Raw genomic sequence first — 18,015 nt, 5'->3', positions numbered from 1 at the left:
AGTTAAAGTAGAACCAAATAAGTTGAGCCAAAGGTATAATAGACATAATATAATAAATAATAAAATAAACAACAAAAAGTATAAAAAAGGAACCCGTGACTGTATCTTAAATTTTAAATTTAAAACTAATTACGTGTAGATGCAGAAGGCAGAAGATATATAAATTTAAATCGGATGTAACAAGCTTTTAATAGTGTTATATTATTAACAATAGTTTAATACATTCAGTAATCAGACCACAGTAGCTCTACAGAACTGAGAAACTGCTGCCGCCCGGCTATCGCACGGAGTAGTGTGTTCTCCTACCACCATCACCGTGTTGCGGGCTTAGCTTGGACGTAAGTCGGCGCGGGATCGGTGCGGTTATATGTGTTCCGGCCTTTAATGTTCGCGAAAGTATTCATATGTTTTCCACTTGTGATAGATAGCCAAAATTGGACCGCATCATTATGTACCGTATCATAAGTCGAACTTTTTTGATGTCCTATAATCTTAATTGTCCAGTTAATCTGCACAATATACGTTTTTTCGCTCTAGATGCCAATTTGTGTAATACTACCAACAAGGGGTGTTTTCCTAGAAAACTATTATTATATATGTTTTTTTTCTGTTCTGAATGCCTGGAAGATCCGAAGCCGTTGGTGATAGAGAATTGAATATGATCACAAATTGTAGACCAGGATTTTTCCTTTCACGTACACTAAATAAAATTATGAATAAATAGTTTTGAAATTAGTTGGGTAAGTTTGAATAAGCTGAAGATTTCAAGAAATTCATCCTCTCTTAAGGGTTCAAGCCATTTTTTCAATCAATCAAATCAATCAATCAATAGTTCATTTCTCCTCCATACAATGCATACATGAATGTATAATTACATAAATACAATTGACAATTAACAAAATAAGTTGAAAGTAGAAATAGTATTATTATTAAATACGGAAAGTCCCTGAAAAGGTTAAAAACCTGAGCGCAGGGGATGAGTGTTATTACTAAAAACAAAATTATTTCCAAGATAAATAAAATTGGTGGATTCCTATTAACATCTAAATTTGAAAAAAATACAAAGAAGGAAAGTAAAAAAAAGTAAGAAAATACGAGATAACAAAATAAAATAAAAAAGCAGACATTCTTGAATGATTGTGATCTTATCCTACTTACAATATTAAAAGAAATCACTTATCCTAGGATGTGAAGAAGCAATCCATAATTCTATCTCTCTCAGAAGTCTTCCATTCAAATTATCTGTTATAAAAAAGTAGGTATCACATTTATAAGCTTATGAACAATATAATAAAACTGTCATCTACAAATGGATAGAACTGCATTGTGTGGTTCAAAGGTAATGGTTGAGGGACGGAGATTGTAAAGCGATATACGGAGGTTGAAAAGTTCTCTATGTTTATTAATGTAAATAATTAAATTCTTCATATACAGCTGCTCAACCGTCAATACATTCAATTCAATAAAAGTTTTTAATAAAACTCAGTTGATGAAGACACGTAATTGGCATAGAATTGCAAAGAATTTTATTCTCTATAAGCCCTGGAGCCTCAAATTTGTCTTCATTCACTCAGTTTGATTGAAAAATGTCTTGAACTCTGAAGAGAGGATAGATTTCTTGAAATCTTCGGCTTTTTTAAACTTTCCCAACTAATTTCAAAACAATTAATTCTCAATTCATTTAAATGCACGTGAAAGGAAAAATCCTGATCCATAATTTGAGACCAAATTGAATCTTCTGTTACTAAGGGTTTTTGAACTTTCTGGCATTAAGAACAGGAAAAAACTCATATAATAATAGTTTTCCCAGAAAACACCTGTCAGATCGATATCTTGATTTGGAGCCGAGATATACGTGGTTTATGGAACCAATGCAGCTGCGAACTTCGAGTGGTCCTGGAGGTGGTGGGGGGGGGGGGAAGCAGTTCCAGGCTATGTACCATGTATACTAACACCCTGCAAAAATTCAGCTTTTCCATAATTTGTTGCGCAAAACCCTGTTTTAAGCCTATAGGGTTGGTGAAAAATATGGAAACAGCTTAGGTAATTTTTTGCTATTGGTATTTTTGCTCATTTTCTCTTTCAAGTTCTGTTTCGAAATCTTTTATCACATAACCACCCTCCCATTCAAAATAAATTAAGTTGGACTCATATGACAGATCCAAGATGGCGAGCAAAAATGTTGAAGCGACAGAAAATTAGCTATTTTTGAATTTAAATTGAATCCTCCATGAAACCTACTGTCAAAGTATACTTTTAATTGAATTTCAAGCTGTTATCCTTGGCTGTGGGTACAATGCATATTGGCCTGGAGCTAGTAGCAGGAGAGCAATGGGTCGTCTCCCGTTTCCAGCAGGAGGAGCGCCTATGGGAAGGCGCGAATCCTGAGTCCTGGTGATGATTGTTTATGCGGCCCTGAAAAGTGAAAAGGGCCAGGGGGGGGTAGCGCTTGTGGCTTAGAGCCGGAGATGGTGAGGAGGTAGAGGTGGTTCTGTCCCTCGGCTGTCCTTGGATCCGGAGTTGGAGCCTCGGGAGGAATAGCTGGGGATGGGGGCGGCAGGTCCAGTTGCAGCAGCCTTCAGGGAACTGGCCGCGTCGTCCTCTTCTCGGGACTCCGGATCAGGCTGATTTGGGCGCCGCTGTAGATGCGCTCAAAGTCGGCCTTCCAATAGGCTAAGTTAGCCTCTTCCTCCGATGCTAGCAGGTCCAGCCACGCTTCCCCGTTCAACTCCGGGTAGACGGTTGTAGGCCGTCAGAACGTCGCTATTGGCTGGGGAGAGCCCACTAGCTACACCACTCACCAGCAAACCACGGTAGTTTCCCTCAGGTTCTACCACACGGTCTGCAGGCCTTTAGGTCTTTAGGCCTTGGGGTCCCTAGGCTAGGTACCCTTCCGTGATTTACCGGGAGCGCCTCGCCAGGTACCACCTCACCGAGCCGTTGGAGGCGTTCTTTCAGCTTCCTTCCCCGTCGCCGGAGCCTCTGGGTGCCGCTGACTGGAGTGTAAGCTCCGGTTCCTCCCTGGCATATAGCAGATTTGGGAAATGAGAGGAAAAACACAAGTATGGTTCAACTACTCGGCTTGGTCCTCAATTTCCACCAGCTCACCACAAAGTAAGAGGGAACAAACACCGTTTAGGGTACCTCCGCTCTAAGGTCCAACTGGCTTGCCAGCAGGGGAAGAACTGATTTGTCTCTACGCTACTGGTGGAACATATGAGGGTGAGTCATTGCACCCTAACTCGGTAGTGTCTTGAGCTATGGAGCTCTATGACTGCTCAAAGTAATGACAGTGCTGAAGTTGGGGGTTCCTGATATATAAGATCTTTAGTAGAACTTGGCAATTTTATCTTTATTATTTTTTTTTCATTTTATTCTCTGATTTTTCTTTTTCTAATTCAATAATTTCTGATATTATAATTCTAGTTAATTTTCATTTCATTTTCAAAATATATTTTTAAAAGTGAAAATATGTATATATATATATATATATATATGTATCTTTTTTTGTCAAGTCTACTTTTTTGGGAGAAGTGGTAATGGAGAAGGTTTCTCTTCTAGGGAATTTAGTACTGTGAACAGTGGCTGACTGACAATCAGCTGCTGGCACCTTCATGGCCCAACTGCTAACTGTCAATCAGGCCACCATTGTTGAAATGGGAGTGGCTTGTGGGTCTGAGCTGGTTTTGGTACTTCGTACATCTGCCTTATTGATGTACGCCACGAGATAGAAGCTGTATCATGAAGCTTTCGAGATGTGAGCTGAATGAAGTTGAGTAATTGAGGGGTACTGGCATATTCATAGAGTAACCTGTTATTCACAATGTAGTGAAAGTTGCAGATGGTTCTGATGAGTCTGTTTTGAAGGCCAAATAGACGTTTTCTATTGGTCTTCGATAGATATGGGAACCAGACTGGGGCGGCATAGGTCAGGTATGCCCTGATGATGGCTGTGAATATGAGCAGCCGAAATTTAAGGGGGAGTGAAGGGGTGACAAGAAGGGGGAATAGTTGTACAAACAGCACACGACAGTGTTGAATTTTCACTTTAATGTGTTGTTTGAAAGTGAGTGTTCTGTCCAGAGTTACACCTAGGTACGTGACGGTATGGGACCATGGGAGGGCGTGACCATGGATTTTGAGAGTGGGAGGAAGTTAAAGTTTTCGGGAAAAGGCGACAGCCATACATTTAGTTGGATTAATCTCTACCTTCCAGGATGAACACCAGGATGTAAGCAGGTTTAACTGCTCTTGAAAATTCCTGGCCGCCCTATTCAGATTCATGCTGCTCCAGTGGAATGTGGTGTCATCAGCAAATAGACTTGTTTGAACTGAAGGTAGAGATGGCATGTTGTTGATGAAGAAGGAGTAGAGGATAGGTCCAAGCACAGATCCTTGGGGGACACCTGCTGTTGCTGGGGTGAGAGCTGAAGAGTTTACTGAAGATGGGGTGCGGGTGTGAACTTCAAAATACCTGTTAGTAAGGTTTGACTTGAAGAGTCTTATTGTTGAAGGTGGAAAGACAGATGAAAGTTTATAGAGTAGTCCATCCAGCCACACAGTGTCGAAGGCTGCTTTGAAGTCTATAAAGACTGCAACCACGTGCTCTTTCTTGTTGAAAGAATCTGATAACTGAGAGCAGAATTTCATTAGTTGCAGTGTTGTTGAACAACCTGCACGAAATCCAAACTGTTCTGGCCTTATCACACTATCTAGTGTATCTCGTATATGTTTCTCCAGAAACATTTTCTCAAAAAGCTTTGAGAAAAAGCAGGGTATGGAGATTGGCCTGTAGCTGGATGGTAGGGTGGAGCGTTTTCCTGGCTTTAGGAGCAGGAATAATTTGCTCTTTTTCCATTCTGAGGGGAAGTGTTGGGTGTTCAGAATGGAATTGAAAATTACAAGCAGGTGTTGGGCTAGCTCTGGAGGTGCATTTAAGATGGCCTTCCCAGAAATACCATCAAGACCTGGGGCCTTTTTTGGATTGGTATTTTTAAGTGCATTTGTTATATCTCCCATTGTAAAAGGTGAAAGATTATTTGGGGTGGGGTCTTGCACTGTTACTAAAACACTGTCGACTATTTGTCTAAAGTGGGTGTCGAGCTCTTGACTGAGGGACGGGTGGATTTGAGAAGTGAAGTTCTAGATGTGAGGCAAACTTATCCACTTTCTCTTGGTCTGAGAAGATTAGCCCATTTGGGCCCTCAAGTGGAGAGTTTGGAGGTTGTTTCCTGAGAAGTTTTCGGGTAGCTTGCCAGGCTGAGTTGGGTGGCAAAGAGGTGAGATACTCTTCCCAAGATTGGAGGCGATGTAGTCTAAGTAGTTGAGAGCATTTGTTTGATGCTCTATTGAATGCATATTTGTCAGCAGGAGCTCGTGTTATCTGCCAACGTTTGCGAGTGCTGCGGCGCTCACTGATAGCCACTTGAATTTCAGTGGGAAGTAATGAGCGTCGTTGGGGTGGGGCTAAGGAAGTGTTATCAGCTGGTGCTGTTTTTATTACTTCCGTGATATTTGCTGTATGAGCTTCCAAGTCGACAGTGTTCGAATGTGTGCTTGGTAGGATTGGAATAGAATTTGACACACTTTCATGATACTTCCTCCACTTCACTGTAAGGCGATGTGGAGGTGGTCTTGCAATGTAGTCGGGATTCACAAGAGTGAACAACACTGGCAGGTGATCTGAAGACAGGTCCTCGACCACCTCAACCAGGGAGGTCTTTGTAAGTCCCACTGACAATGCATAATCCAATATGTCAGATTTGTCTCACTGGAGGAGCCCGCTTATATAGCAGGGTAGTCCCTTCCAGTGAGCGAGAGTTAGCTACCAGTGTAGGTGTTGCGCGCTGGAGATGCGCGCCAGCAGGGACCCTTAGCCGCCTAGGCTTGGGTGGCGCGATCTAGTGGTTTCGAGCTGAAGCGAGGGTATCAAAGCTCTTTCCATCATTTTCACCAACTCTGTATAATCACAAGTTGCGGATTCTAAAGATCATGAGCTACAGTTCATGAGCGAGTTTTCCAACCCAGAGGGTCCCTAGTTATAAAATATTATGTAGCATAAAATAAATAATCCACATGACAACTTGACTCTTCATCATTGATGATTGATATTCACTATGGAAGAGGCGACTGGAGCATGTGTTTAGAATGAAAATACAAAACCTAATAAGAACCCTGTGAGAACCTAGTAACGGGTGTTTTTTTTAGAGGTATAGAACTTTAAATTGCAATAAAACAACAATGGATTATTCGATTGACATATTTTTTATGGAAAGATAATCTTGTGACAATACATTGGCTTATCCGCATAGACCAATGACTTTACATAGCCCCACAGAAATTTTTCTAGCGGTGTTAAACCACAAGATCTTGGAGGCCAATTCACAAGTCCAAAACGTGAAACTAGACGGTCACCAAACGAGTGTCGTTCAATAAAACTGATTGTGGCACGAGCTGTGTGACATGTTGCGCCGTCTTGTTGGAACCACAGCACCTGGACAACATGATTGTTCAATTCAGGAATGAAAAAGTGAGTGATGCTCCATAAAGTGGATGGACACATATCGATGGCGGATGGACTCATTCGGGTCTTCCGCAATGCTACACACTACAGTAGCAATAGCTTCTACTGTACGCACCGTACGATGACTCTGTGGATGTGAGTTATCAATAAGAGTTAACGTCATGCGAAAACGTGATTTGATTTTGATTTATTTCTTCTTTTTTACAAAATACAATATATACAATATTAAATGTGAAGAAGGCTCCTCATATGGGCAAATGCCTGTGAGTGAGGAGCGAGTTCCAAATACAATTGAGTATTCTATACTTATAAGAATGAAGACAAATCATAAAAAGTAAAGATTTCAGCTTTTAGAATTATTGATAATGAACAAGCGACAAAATACCTATAATCCAATACCTATTCTAAAATACCTATAAGTAATATAATTCAGTATGTTTTCCAGTAGGCACACTTTTCAGGCATCGACATAGATGGATGCCGACATGCACTCCGAAACACACTAGCACACACACAAACTTAAACGACTCATAATCTATTGACATAGAAATAATGAACTGAGCAGATTATTAACCATAGAGCAGATTATTTCGCACTGTATAATTTGCTCAGAGACTATGTTCTTCCTATTAATAAATGAGTTACCACTTCAGATACCCAACTCCAAGTGCTTGATATTCGCTTATTCGCTGACGATATGAAGATCTACAAAGAGGTGAGAGGATTGGATGATTGCTATTCCTTGCAGGCTGATGTTGACAGAGTTGCATTGTGGTGCCACGTGAATAAGCTTGATATCAATTTAAAAAAATGTAAATGTATGACTTTCTCCAGAAAGGTTAATCCAGCTCGTTATTCCTACTCAATCAATGGTGTGTGCTTGGAGAGGGTAACAATGTGTAAGGATCTTGGTATTGCATTCAGTTGTACATTGTCCTTTTCAGCACATGTTGATCACATCATTGGCAGAGCGAATAAGCTATTGGGCTTTGTTCTGAGAAACTCTACTGGCTTCAATAACGTTGAGACTGTTGTAACTCTGTATCAATCGCTAGTCAGAAGTGTCCTTGAGTACGGATCTATTGTCTGGAGTCCCTCTACTCATCAGGATACATTAAGAGTCCAACCAGTACAGAATAAGCTTCTTTGCTTCCTATTTTATATGCAATTTAGAAGAGCCTGTCCCTTGGGTTTCCCTTCTGGACGTTTGAGATCCCTTTTCAATATGGACTCTTTGAGGGCTAGACGTGACAGGTTTCCATTGATGTTTGTGGTATCACTTTTGAAAAATTACATTAATTCACCCGCTCTCCTCTCTAGGATTGGTTTCCAGGTACCCACGTTCAATGTCAGAAGAGTTAGGACCTTTCATGTACCAAGATCAAGGACCCTTCATAACTTCTGCTCTCCATTTAATAGAGTTCTGAGGCTATTCAATAGCGTTTGTGAAGGTGTTGATGTGCATGGCCCAGTTAGTGAGGTTAGAAGGCGCATTATTAAGGCTATTCATAATTGAATTTGAATTCAGTTTCTGAATTGATTCAATTAATATGATGTCCGTGATTCTTATTAGTTTTATAGAGTTGATCAAACCTACAGTTTAAATCCCTTAACTTTTATACTTGAATATTTGTTGTTGTTAAAACTTTTTCTTTTTTCTTCTCTGCTTTCATCAATTTTCTTCCCACAGTGGCACATGTTTTCCCTTAACCTGTTTCTATGCTCAATTGTAGGCCTATTCTTTTTATAACTTATTGGATAAGTTTTAGATAAGTTTGGATAAGTTAGATTAGTTTTTATTCTGTATTTATTATTATTTATGCTTAGATTACTTACAATTACTTATGCTTTCCTCATACTTATCAACTTTCTTATGTATTTGTGAATTGCATGTACTGTATCTCTTATTTTTATTTCTTTTAGTAACTTACTTTATTCGATTGTAAATGGTAGTGAAGACTGTTTTGGGCTTAATGCCTGTAGTCTGTAATAGTTATTCTGTAATAAATAATAATAACATAATCTTCCAGTTCATTACAACTGATGCTAGAGATAACATAAAATCCACTCATCAACATTTTTTTTTAAATGACCAATTCTTTTATTTACTGGGTTTTTTATAGTTTCAGGTAATTTGGAAAAAGTATATTGATTTTATAATGAGACGATGTGGAAGTGATTGTCTTTATTAAACGAGGAACAACGGTACCGGGGGGTTTGATAGGTATGACGGATGTCCGTAAACAGAGTTGATTTGTGTTTAAAAATGTACATGATGAAGGCTTTGATATAGAGTTGGCTGATATTGTTAACTTTGAATTCATTAAGCAGGGTTTCGGTGGAGTACCTTATTCAAGGCTTATTCAGTGCTATGTTAATGATAAGTTTCTATACAATAAGTAAAGGAGCAAGATTTGTCTTAAATGCACCCCCCCGCAAGCAATTATTCCGAACTGCAGAAGTGATTGAATATAAGCACAATAGACTTGTTCAATTAATTTTGGGGTAAGAATCTGATTCAGGTTTGAAAAAATTCACAAACATTTCCTAACTTCAGCTGTGAAATTTACAGCTATCAAATATATATTAAATGTTCAATAAAAATGAAAAATAAATTTTATTCAAGTTCAATTCTACAATTCATTTCTCCAATTTTAGTCTAATTCTTTTTTGATTTCTAGTTTTAAATCTTCTCTTTTCTATCAATTCATAAGCTACACCTTTCCTTATTCATAACCCACTCAATTCTTAAATATCCCGTTTGTAACCGCCCCCTAAATACCCCATAATGTCCCCTGAATCTGTACCCTTTTACTCTCCATCCGTCTGCACCGCGTAATCTGTGGTCTCTGCTGCTACAATTGACTCTCCGTGCGTACTCTGTGGTCACGACCGTTTGATTTCAAACTGTACCCACTCACTGCTCGGTTGAGGAAGGAAACTCAGTTTCCGAAAATTTCCGTTTTTAAGAGTGTATTTACAGAGACACGGTAGAGATGTTGTGTAGACCATAGAGCACAGACGAACGGAGGCGCAGGGAGATTTCAAATTTGAGTAGGTTATGGATAAGGAAAGGTGTAGATTATGAATTGATAGAATGATAGAAAAGAGGAGATTTAAAATTAGAAATCCAAAATGAAGTAGAATAAAATTAGAAAATGGAATTATTATAGAATTAAATTGGAATTAAATTTATTTTTATTGTTATTGAAAATTTATTATATATTTGATAGCTGTGAAATTTCTTATATATGATGGAATTTATTTCAATTTAATTGGACAGTTGGTGTAGAATTGATAGTTATGGTACTATTGCTGTCTGTTAAGACCAGGACTGGAAGCAGCTCCAAGCACCCAAATAAAAAGCCAATTCTTTCGTCTTGATAGTTATGGGTGGGCACAACAAGAACTTTGACCAATGCTTCAAAGTCAAAGTCCTTGCCACCCTCCCTCCCACAACCCTCTCCATAGATGTCAAGACGAAAGAATTGGCTCTTATTTGGGTGCTTGGAGCTGCTTCCAGTCCTGGTCTTAACAGACAGCAATAGTACCATAACTATCAACTCTACACCAATTCGTCATTTAGGCCACAATTTAACACCGGGAGGATAGGGATATGGCAATCAAGACACAATTGGATCCTATTTGAAATGAAAAATTACTCTCAAAAATAACTCTGTCGCTTCAACATCTTTGTCCCTCATCTTTGTGCATATGTACATATTCATTATTTTAAATGGAAAGTGGTCACGTGATACATGATTTCGATACAGAGTTACGTAAAAGTCATGAATGGTGAAAACCGCACATTGATAATATTTTAACCCGTATCAGTTTGTTGATGTAAAAGTTGAGAAGTATGTTGTATATTAACCAGCTGAAATCATGTGTCAGCGCATGAAGGTCTGTCTGTGTGATAGCTTCCAAATAGCCTCAGCTGATGTTATGAATGAGTAAAAATTTTTTACATGAAAACAGATGACGATACGTCAATTTATCACATCTGTATTGGAATTGCTATCATCCATAACATTTCGACTCTCTCATCACAGCTATGATATGTAAATAATCATATTTTAAATCGAAATATTATGGAATCCAGCTGTCAAATGGATTGAATAATTACTTCAATTTAAAATTATTGAACGAGTGTTAGCGAGTTCTCACTTTTGACTCACTCAAGGCCAAAGTCGTTGTCTGTGTGTTTGTATGTTCTACAATAACTTTAGAAAGAATATTCATCAATCAGCTCCAAATTTTGAACTCTTATTCTTCAAATTTTTTATAGGTCAAGTTCGTTGGACAACAAAATTGACTCACTCCTTCGTCCTTTTTCAGAATATAACAAAAATAACATTGGAAGTGCATAAGAAAAAAACTTGTTTTGATTTATCATTCAATCAATATTTTAGGTTCATTGGTTTTTCCATTTATTCATTCATAACATCAGCTGAGGCTATTTGGAAGCTATCACACAGATAGACCTTCATGCGCTGACACATGATTTCAGTTGGTTAATAAAAAACATTATTTACAACTTTTGTAACAAACTGATACGGTTTGAGATATTATCAATGTGCGGGTTCCGCCATTCATTTTCTCTTGTAACTCTGTATCGAAATCATGTATCACATGATCACTATATAAAATAATGAATATGGACAAAGATGTTGAAGCGACAGAGTTATTTTTGAAGGGAGTGTCTCGATTAGACCAGGTGTTCGATTATACCAGGTCCTATTCTACAATGAAGCTCCAAAACCTGGTACAATCGAACTACTGGGCTAATCGAGACGGAATGCTTCGATTAACCAAGTAGTTCGATCGTACCAGGTGGTATAAACGAAACCTGGTCTAATCGAGACACAGGACCTGGTATAATCGAACTACTGGGCTAATCGAAGCATTCCGTCTCGATTAAGGCTGTGCAAATGCTAAAAATAAACTTTCTACTCGTGATATTTTTCAAAGTTTTTCGATTTGTATATCATCAAGCTATCAAAATGAAAAAGTTTTCTCAGGAAAAAATTCTTTTCTGATCATTACTTTTTGAGATATGAGCGCCTAAAGATTAAATTTTTGGGACAGAACATTTTAAATTTCGTAAGAAATCCATGAGATTTGGAGGATAGATTCTTCTTGGTATTGTTGATCTAGTAAAACAAAGATTTTCTGAAAATATAAATTTTTAAGATAGTTATTCAATTTACTAAAAATAACAAAAAAAACTTTTAGTTTAGTTAATTTTGGTTATTTTTGGTAAAGTGAATAACTTTTTCAAAAATTGATATATTCAGAAACTTTTGTTTTACTAGATCAACAATACCATGAAAAATCCATTCTCTGAATCTCATGGATTTATATCTTACCGAATTTGAAATGTTCTGTCCCAAAAATTAAACTTTAGGCGCTCATATCTCAAAAATTAATGATCGGAAAAAATGTTTTCCTGAGAAAACTTTTTCATTTTGATAGCTTGATGATATACAAATCTAAAAACTTCTCAGATACAAAATGAAGATTAGATCTTTATCTACAACTTCTTCGCTCTTGAAACTTTCCTACCCTAAAAATGAAAAACTTTCTCGATTAGGATTTGTATTGGTGTCACATCTCAGAATGTGTTTTAAGCATCGTCTGATAAAGTTCCTTATAAAAACTGAATAAAAGCACTAAATACATGTTTTTTGGATTGTTCGAATCACAAAATATTATCTGTTAAGTGAGCCAATTTTCAAAAATGTTCATGAATATTCAGATTTAAAAAGGCATTGACAATAAATATATACGCTTTAGCCGGGCGGGCTCTATTTTTATGGTAGCGTAGCTACGGACTGTACTTTATATTATATAACAACTCGTGCTTTGCTTCTGCCATTACAGTATATATATATATATATATATATATATATATATATATATATATATATATATATATATATATATGACACCTGGTACAATCGAACTACTAGGCTAATCGAAACATTCCGTCTCGATTAGACCAGGTATCGTTTAGGTGATCTGGTATAATCGAACTACTGGGTTAATCGAGACAGAATGCTTTAATTAACCCAGTAGTTCGGTTATATCAGGTCCTGGACTAATCGGGAAAGTCCGACCTGGGGTAATCGAACACCTGGACTAATCGAGCACCTGAAATAATAGAACACCTGGGCTAATCGAAATACACCCTTTTTGAAGATCCCCAATGAAACCTACTGTCAAATTATTCTTGTAAAAGAAATATTTAGCTATTTCCACCAACTCTGTATAATTCAAAGTTGCTAGTTTCAAAGATTACAATACAACAGCACTTGAGCGAGTTCTCCAACCCAGGGGTTTACTAGAAAAACTGTTTGTTTATTATAACAGCTGTAACTTACTAATAGTGAGTAGGTTTGTGATTTTGTATTCAAATTTTTACTTTCCTTGCCCTATTACCATAGGTAAGGAAAGTATTGCTTTCCGAAAAAAAATTATGGTACCCCAATTTGTAAATTTCTATACGTTTCAAGGTCCCCTGAGTCCAAAAAAGTGGTTTTTGGGTATTGGTCTGTATGTGTGTGTGTGTGTGTGTGTGTGTGTGTGTGTGTGTGTGAGTGAGTGAGTGTATGTGCGTCAGTTTACACGATATCTCATCTCCCAATTAACGGAATGACTTGAAATTTGGAACTTAAGGTCATTACAATATAAGGATCCGACACGAACAATTTCGATCAAATTCAATGAAAGATGGCGGCAAAAATGGCGAAAATGTTGTCAAAAACAGAGTTTTTCGCGATTTTCTCAAAAACCGCTCCAACGATTTTGATTAAATGTATACTTAAAATAGTCATTGATAAGCTCTATCAACTGCCACAAGTCCTATATCTGTAAAAATTTCAGGAGCTCCGCCCCATCTATGCAAAGTTTGATTTTAGATTCCCAACTATCAGGCTTCAGATACAATTTAAACGAAACATTTCAAGTGGAAAAGATTGAGCATAAAAATCTCTACAATTAATGGTCAGTTACATTTTCACCTAAAATTGAAAATAAGCTCGAAATTCGAGAAAATATGATTATTTCAATTGAAAACTCTTGGCAACTGTTGATTCTATTAAATAATTCACTATGAAGAGATAGCAGACCTCGTGTGTTTCCAGCTTTATTGTCCTGTCACCAGCTGGCTCAGATCTTTGAAATTTGAATAGTAGTAGACTTGAGATGCGCGGGAACACTAGCGTCAGGTGATCAATTTTCATAACGGCAAGGAAAGTTGTGTGAGTGCGCCACACCAGATTTTTCAAGTAAGTGTAATATTTCTAAAGGTTTTTATTCACTGTGATTCATTTGAAGAAGTATTATGTCAACCTTCAAAATTCAAAATCTTTAAATATCAAGTACCTGGATCAAAAATCAAGTGAAGAAGCAGTGTGTGATATCATAACCTCAAACTTTGGACAACATTAACTTTTTATCAAAATTTTTGGAGAGAAATATTACAGGCTCAGCCTATTTTTTCCTCCAATGTCATAATTATATTATGATTGTAGTATTTTGCACAATAAAAAAAAGAAATAAATATTTGTATACTTCCATCTAATATACTGAAATTGACTCTTCAACCATTGAATACAAGAAAAATCCACAATAAATCTATACTCAATAACAAATTGGCTTTTATATACTTCGCTCCTATAATTTACTATTTAAATTGTGATCTATTTGACGAATCAAATTCCGATGATTATCCAATAGAGTGCAAATCAGTAGATGCTCATTGCCAATACTAGCATTATCAGAGCCAGCACTGAATTGTTCGTGCAAGGGCATGAACATTTTTTTCATGACGTCACTGAACATGTTCGGCCAAACAATGTTCACCAATGCTCTCCAGATGTGAACGCACCTTAAGCCATAAATTTAAAAAATAGAATAAAAGCATGTGATAGTTATTACAATCATTCTTACTTCAATGCCTAACTCTTTACTCTGTATTCATAATTATTATTGCAAAAATGAACCCGTGAGTTACTGAACTCTATCATCATTATCGTACTCAAGTTGATTGGTAAAGTTTATGTCAAGCTAGAGTACTTCGTACAAAAGAAAAATCTTCATATTTTAACACTATACAATTATTGTGTTTCTCGTCGAATAATATTTTAGGCCTAGTTAAATTAAAGGATATGATATAATTGATTGAAGATGAATCAATTTTGGTTGTATTGTAATGCTTAGTTCTTTTTGTTTCAGGTTTTTGATGAAAACTGGGTATGACTCTTGGTTTCTGAATTGGTTTCAAGATAGGTTGCTGAAACGTTTATTGAACGTACTATTGAACACTTGAATAAAGTTGAGCATTGAAACCTTTAATCACTTGAGAAGTTGGCCAACCAAGTTTTCAGTACTTAATTATATTCAATGGTTCATTGAGTTTGATAAAGATTCCAGCAACTGAGTATTATAAAATTTTGTTAGGCCTGTATTCAGTGCTGTTTTTGAAACAATAATAGGTTTCGGTAATGTTCCTGGGGATCTGGAGAGTATTCGGAAGGAGGACCTCCCCGGAACACTTTTCAAATTTAGCCTCAAAAAGGATATTTTAAATCTATTTCGAAGCTAATTTTTTTTTGAAAAATATGTTTTTCCCAAGAGCGTACGGCGCGGTACGGCGTACCAGCGCGTACTGTCTCAAAAATAGCACTGCCTATTTTTATATTCCTAGGATTGTATTACATTGGAGCAAATTGATGGATGACAGCATGACAGTGTCCGGATGTCTGATAATCTGCAACTGGATAATCGATTTTATAGTCTGTATAAAATGAGTTGAGACTTGGCCCTCCATCCAAAGAGGTTACAGCGTTGCCAAACTGTGTAAAATTGCAAATTACTCCATTTTGTTTTAATCATAGAATTGATTGTGGAATGTAATCCCCGATATTCCAGCAGTGCTGGAAAAGTTTCAAGATTAGATGATTAAAAGAAATTTTTTTGATAAAATTGAAAACATTGTGAAAATTTGTTTTCTTTTGGATATCTTTTCTCTCAGAGTTATGGGGCGTCATAATAAGTGAAACATTTATATCAAAATAATGGGAAAAATGTCTTCTTCCTATTGGTATCTGAATTATTCTCATCCGATCTATAGTTATTGTTTAATTGATTATTATCATTGTCAATTTCGAGATATTTTGAGCAGAAAACATTAAACTTTTGACATGCCAGGACCTTTTTTGTTTCCTAAGATAAGTAGGTGGAGAAGGCGAGAAAGTTTCTCCGAAATAATTGAAGTTATTTTTACAATTGTCAAAAGAAGGAGAAGGGACGTATTTTGGACTCTAAGGAGATGCAAAGTCAAGCGGAGCGGCTTATGTGAGATGGCACAACAGGCTTATGCCCAAAACTGTTCCTTTCTAGAATGTATACTACAGTCCAAATCAAAGTGCAGGTTAAGCTACTATCACTTATTAAAATAACTTTACACTTGAAAAATTTAAACAATTTACTATCAAATAACAAACAAATCTTCAATGAAGAATTTATATCATAAATAACTGAATCTCACATAATTAGAAACAATTATCCAAAAAATCTAAGTTTTTAATAAAACTGGAAAATCTCGAACCGAAAACTGTGTTATGCCATCAATATTAATATCTATCTACTTTGATCAATAGCTAGGATCAACAAAAACACGAGACAGAACGCTTGAAAAATTCAGCGACTGCAAGCCACATTATTATATTAATTGAAAATCACAACCTTGCCTCGAATAATTCAAACATTGTTACATGACAACATTTCTCATTGCAGTTAACTGCTTGCAGTTGGAATATTTCAGTCAAAAATATAATTATTTTAAATTGCTAGCGTATTACTGGCTATTTATTTAGCGTACAATTTAGTACACAATGCATACATACCATGCAGCCGCTGTCCTAAGTTTAAAATCCTTTGATATCAAAATACGAAATACGATCTTCCAACAACTTTTGACAATTGGAAAAATAAGTTTAATTAATTCTGTGAAACTTTCTCGCTTTCACCACCCACTTATCTTTTCAAGCAAAAAAGTTTCTAAAGGTGCGTTTACATCAAAGTTATAAACAAAATGCTTATTTATAGAATAAGGATAGAATAATAAGCTTTTTTAGATTCTATAAGATTCAACATAACTTATCATACACATGCTGCGTGTAAACGCAGCTTTACAGGTCGAAAATTTCATGTTTTCTCCCCAAAATGTTTCAAATTTGAATAAAATAGATGAATTTTAAGGTGAAATAAAAGCGATATTGTCAGTTGCACATAGTTCCACAATTATGGAGAACTGACAATATTGCTTTTATTTCACCTTAATATGGAGAAATTCCATACAGTAAATAGATAAGGCTTATGGTTAAAGTGTGTCCGTTCAAATTTTCACTGTATAAGTCTACATTAGTTCAGTATTCATTTTGGTAGCTAGGTATTTTATTACTCATTGAATTTGAATATAAAAGTTCTAAAAATGTTTAAAAAATTATCTTCCATCTTATATCTTATTTCTTTTTATTGATTTTATCATGTAATTCTATCCTTTTCATCTATTCGTATTCTATCAATTCATCATTCATTATATTCTTAAATGTGATTGACTATGAATTGCTGAACTTTGTAGTCAGTGGCGCTGACTCTGGATGGGCAAGATAATCCGCATGCATTTTCACTCCTAAGTTCTCAGTTTCAAAGAAACTAAAATCAAAATGGCAAAGTTATACATTTTTCGAATTGCATTATTACAATAACTTTGTATTAAACATCTTAAATAATAATTCTGCTTATATTCAGTATTATTCTGTTTATTTCTTTTTTTTAATCTAAAAAATATCGTGAAGAATCGTTTAATTTTATTAACCGGTCACGAGTAGGGCACACTAGGCCTTGAATCCTCTCCCCCCTCCACCATCAATAATTTTTGAAAGTCGGCGCCACTGCTTTCAGTACTGTAGTTCTTCCATTGGACGCTTAGGCCTACTTCTAGAACTGCTTGTTCAAATTATAAATATATTCATACCAATAATACAAGTTGTTCACTTGACAGTTATTGTGGATATTGACAATTCAGTTGTCTTTCGTGTGAGATGTTTTTCTTTTACAGCTACACCAATTTGATGTCTAGTCATTTGCATTAAATGATTGAACTGAAAATGTTTAATTATTTATAGTACCACATCAAAAGCCATTTTTACTCCTCTGAAACACTCATTCATTTTTTCGCATTATACATGGGTTTTTATCAAGAATTAAAAAATGAGAATTTGATTACTTTTTTTTTTCATTTTTACTCACATCTTTCAACATTAATGTCATTTTCCAGTGAGTATTTTTCAAGACTCACTTGAAAATTACATTAATGTTGAAACATGCTGTGAGTAAACATTTTAAAAAAGGGTACTTAGAATTTCATTTTTCATTTATTGTTAATATTAAGAGTAGCACTAACCAAAAAGTTCATGGGTTCT

The 18,015-nt window shown here is 36.1% G+C and overlaps 1 long non-coding RNA gene across 1 annotated transcript; it reads left to right on the top strand.

Annotated features, from left to right (window-relative positions):
• The first annotated feature begins 2,009 nt into the window (after positions 1–2,009).
• On the top strand, positions 2,010–17,701 carry LOC120351919. The gene is made up of 2 exons (XR_005571632.1): positions 2,010–8,747; positions 13,669–17,701. It is a non-coding gene; the product is annotated as an uncharacterized LOC120351919 (long non-coding RNA).
• The last annotated feature ends 314 nt before the right edge of the window (positions 17,702–18,015 follow it).

This window comes from Nilaparvata lugens, chromosome 6, assembly GCF_014356525.2.
Source record: "Nilaparvata lugens isolate BPH chromosome 6, ASM1435652v1, whole genome shotgun sequence".
NCBI classification, from domain to species: domain Eukaryota; kingdom Metazoa; phylum Arthropoda; class Insecta; order Hemiptera; family Delphacidae; genus Nilaparvata; species Nilaparvata lugens.
This window is presented reverse-complemented; position numbering and strand designations above follow the sequence as displayed.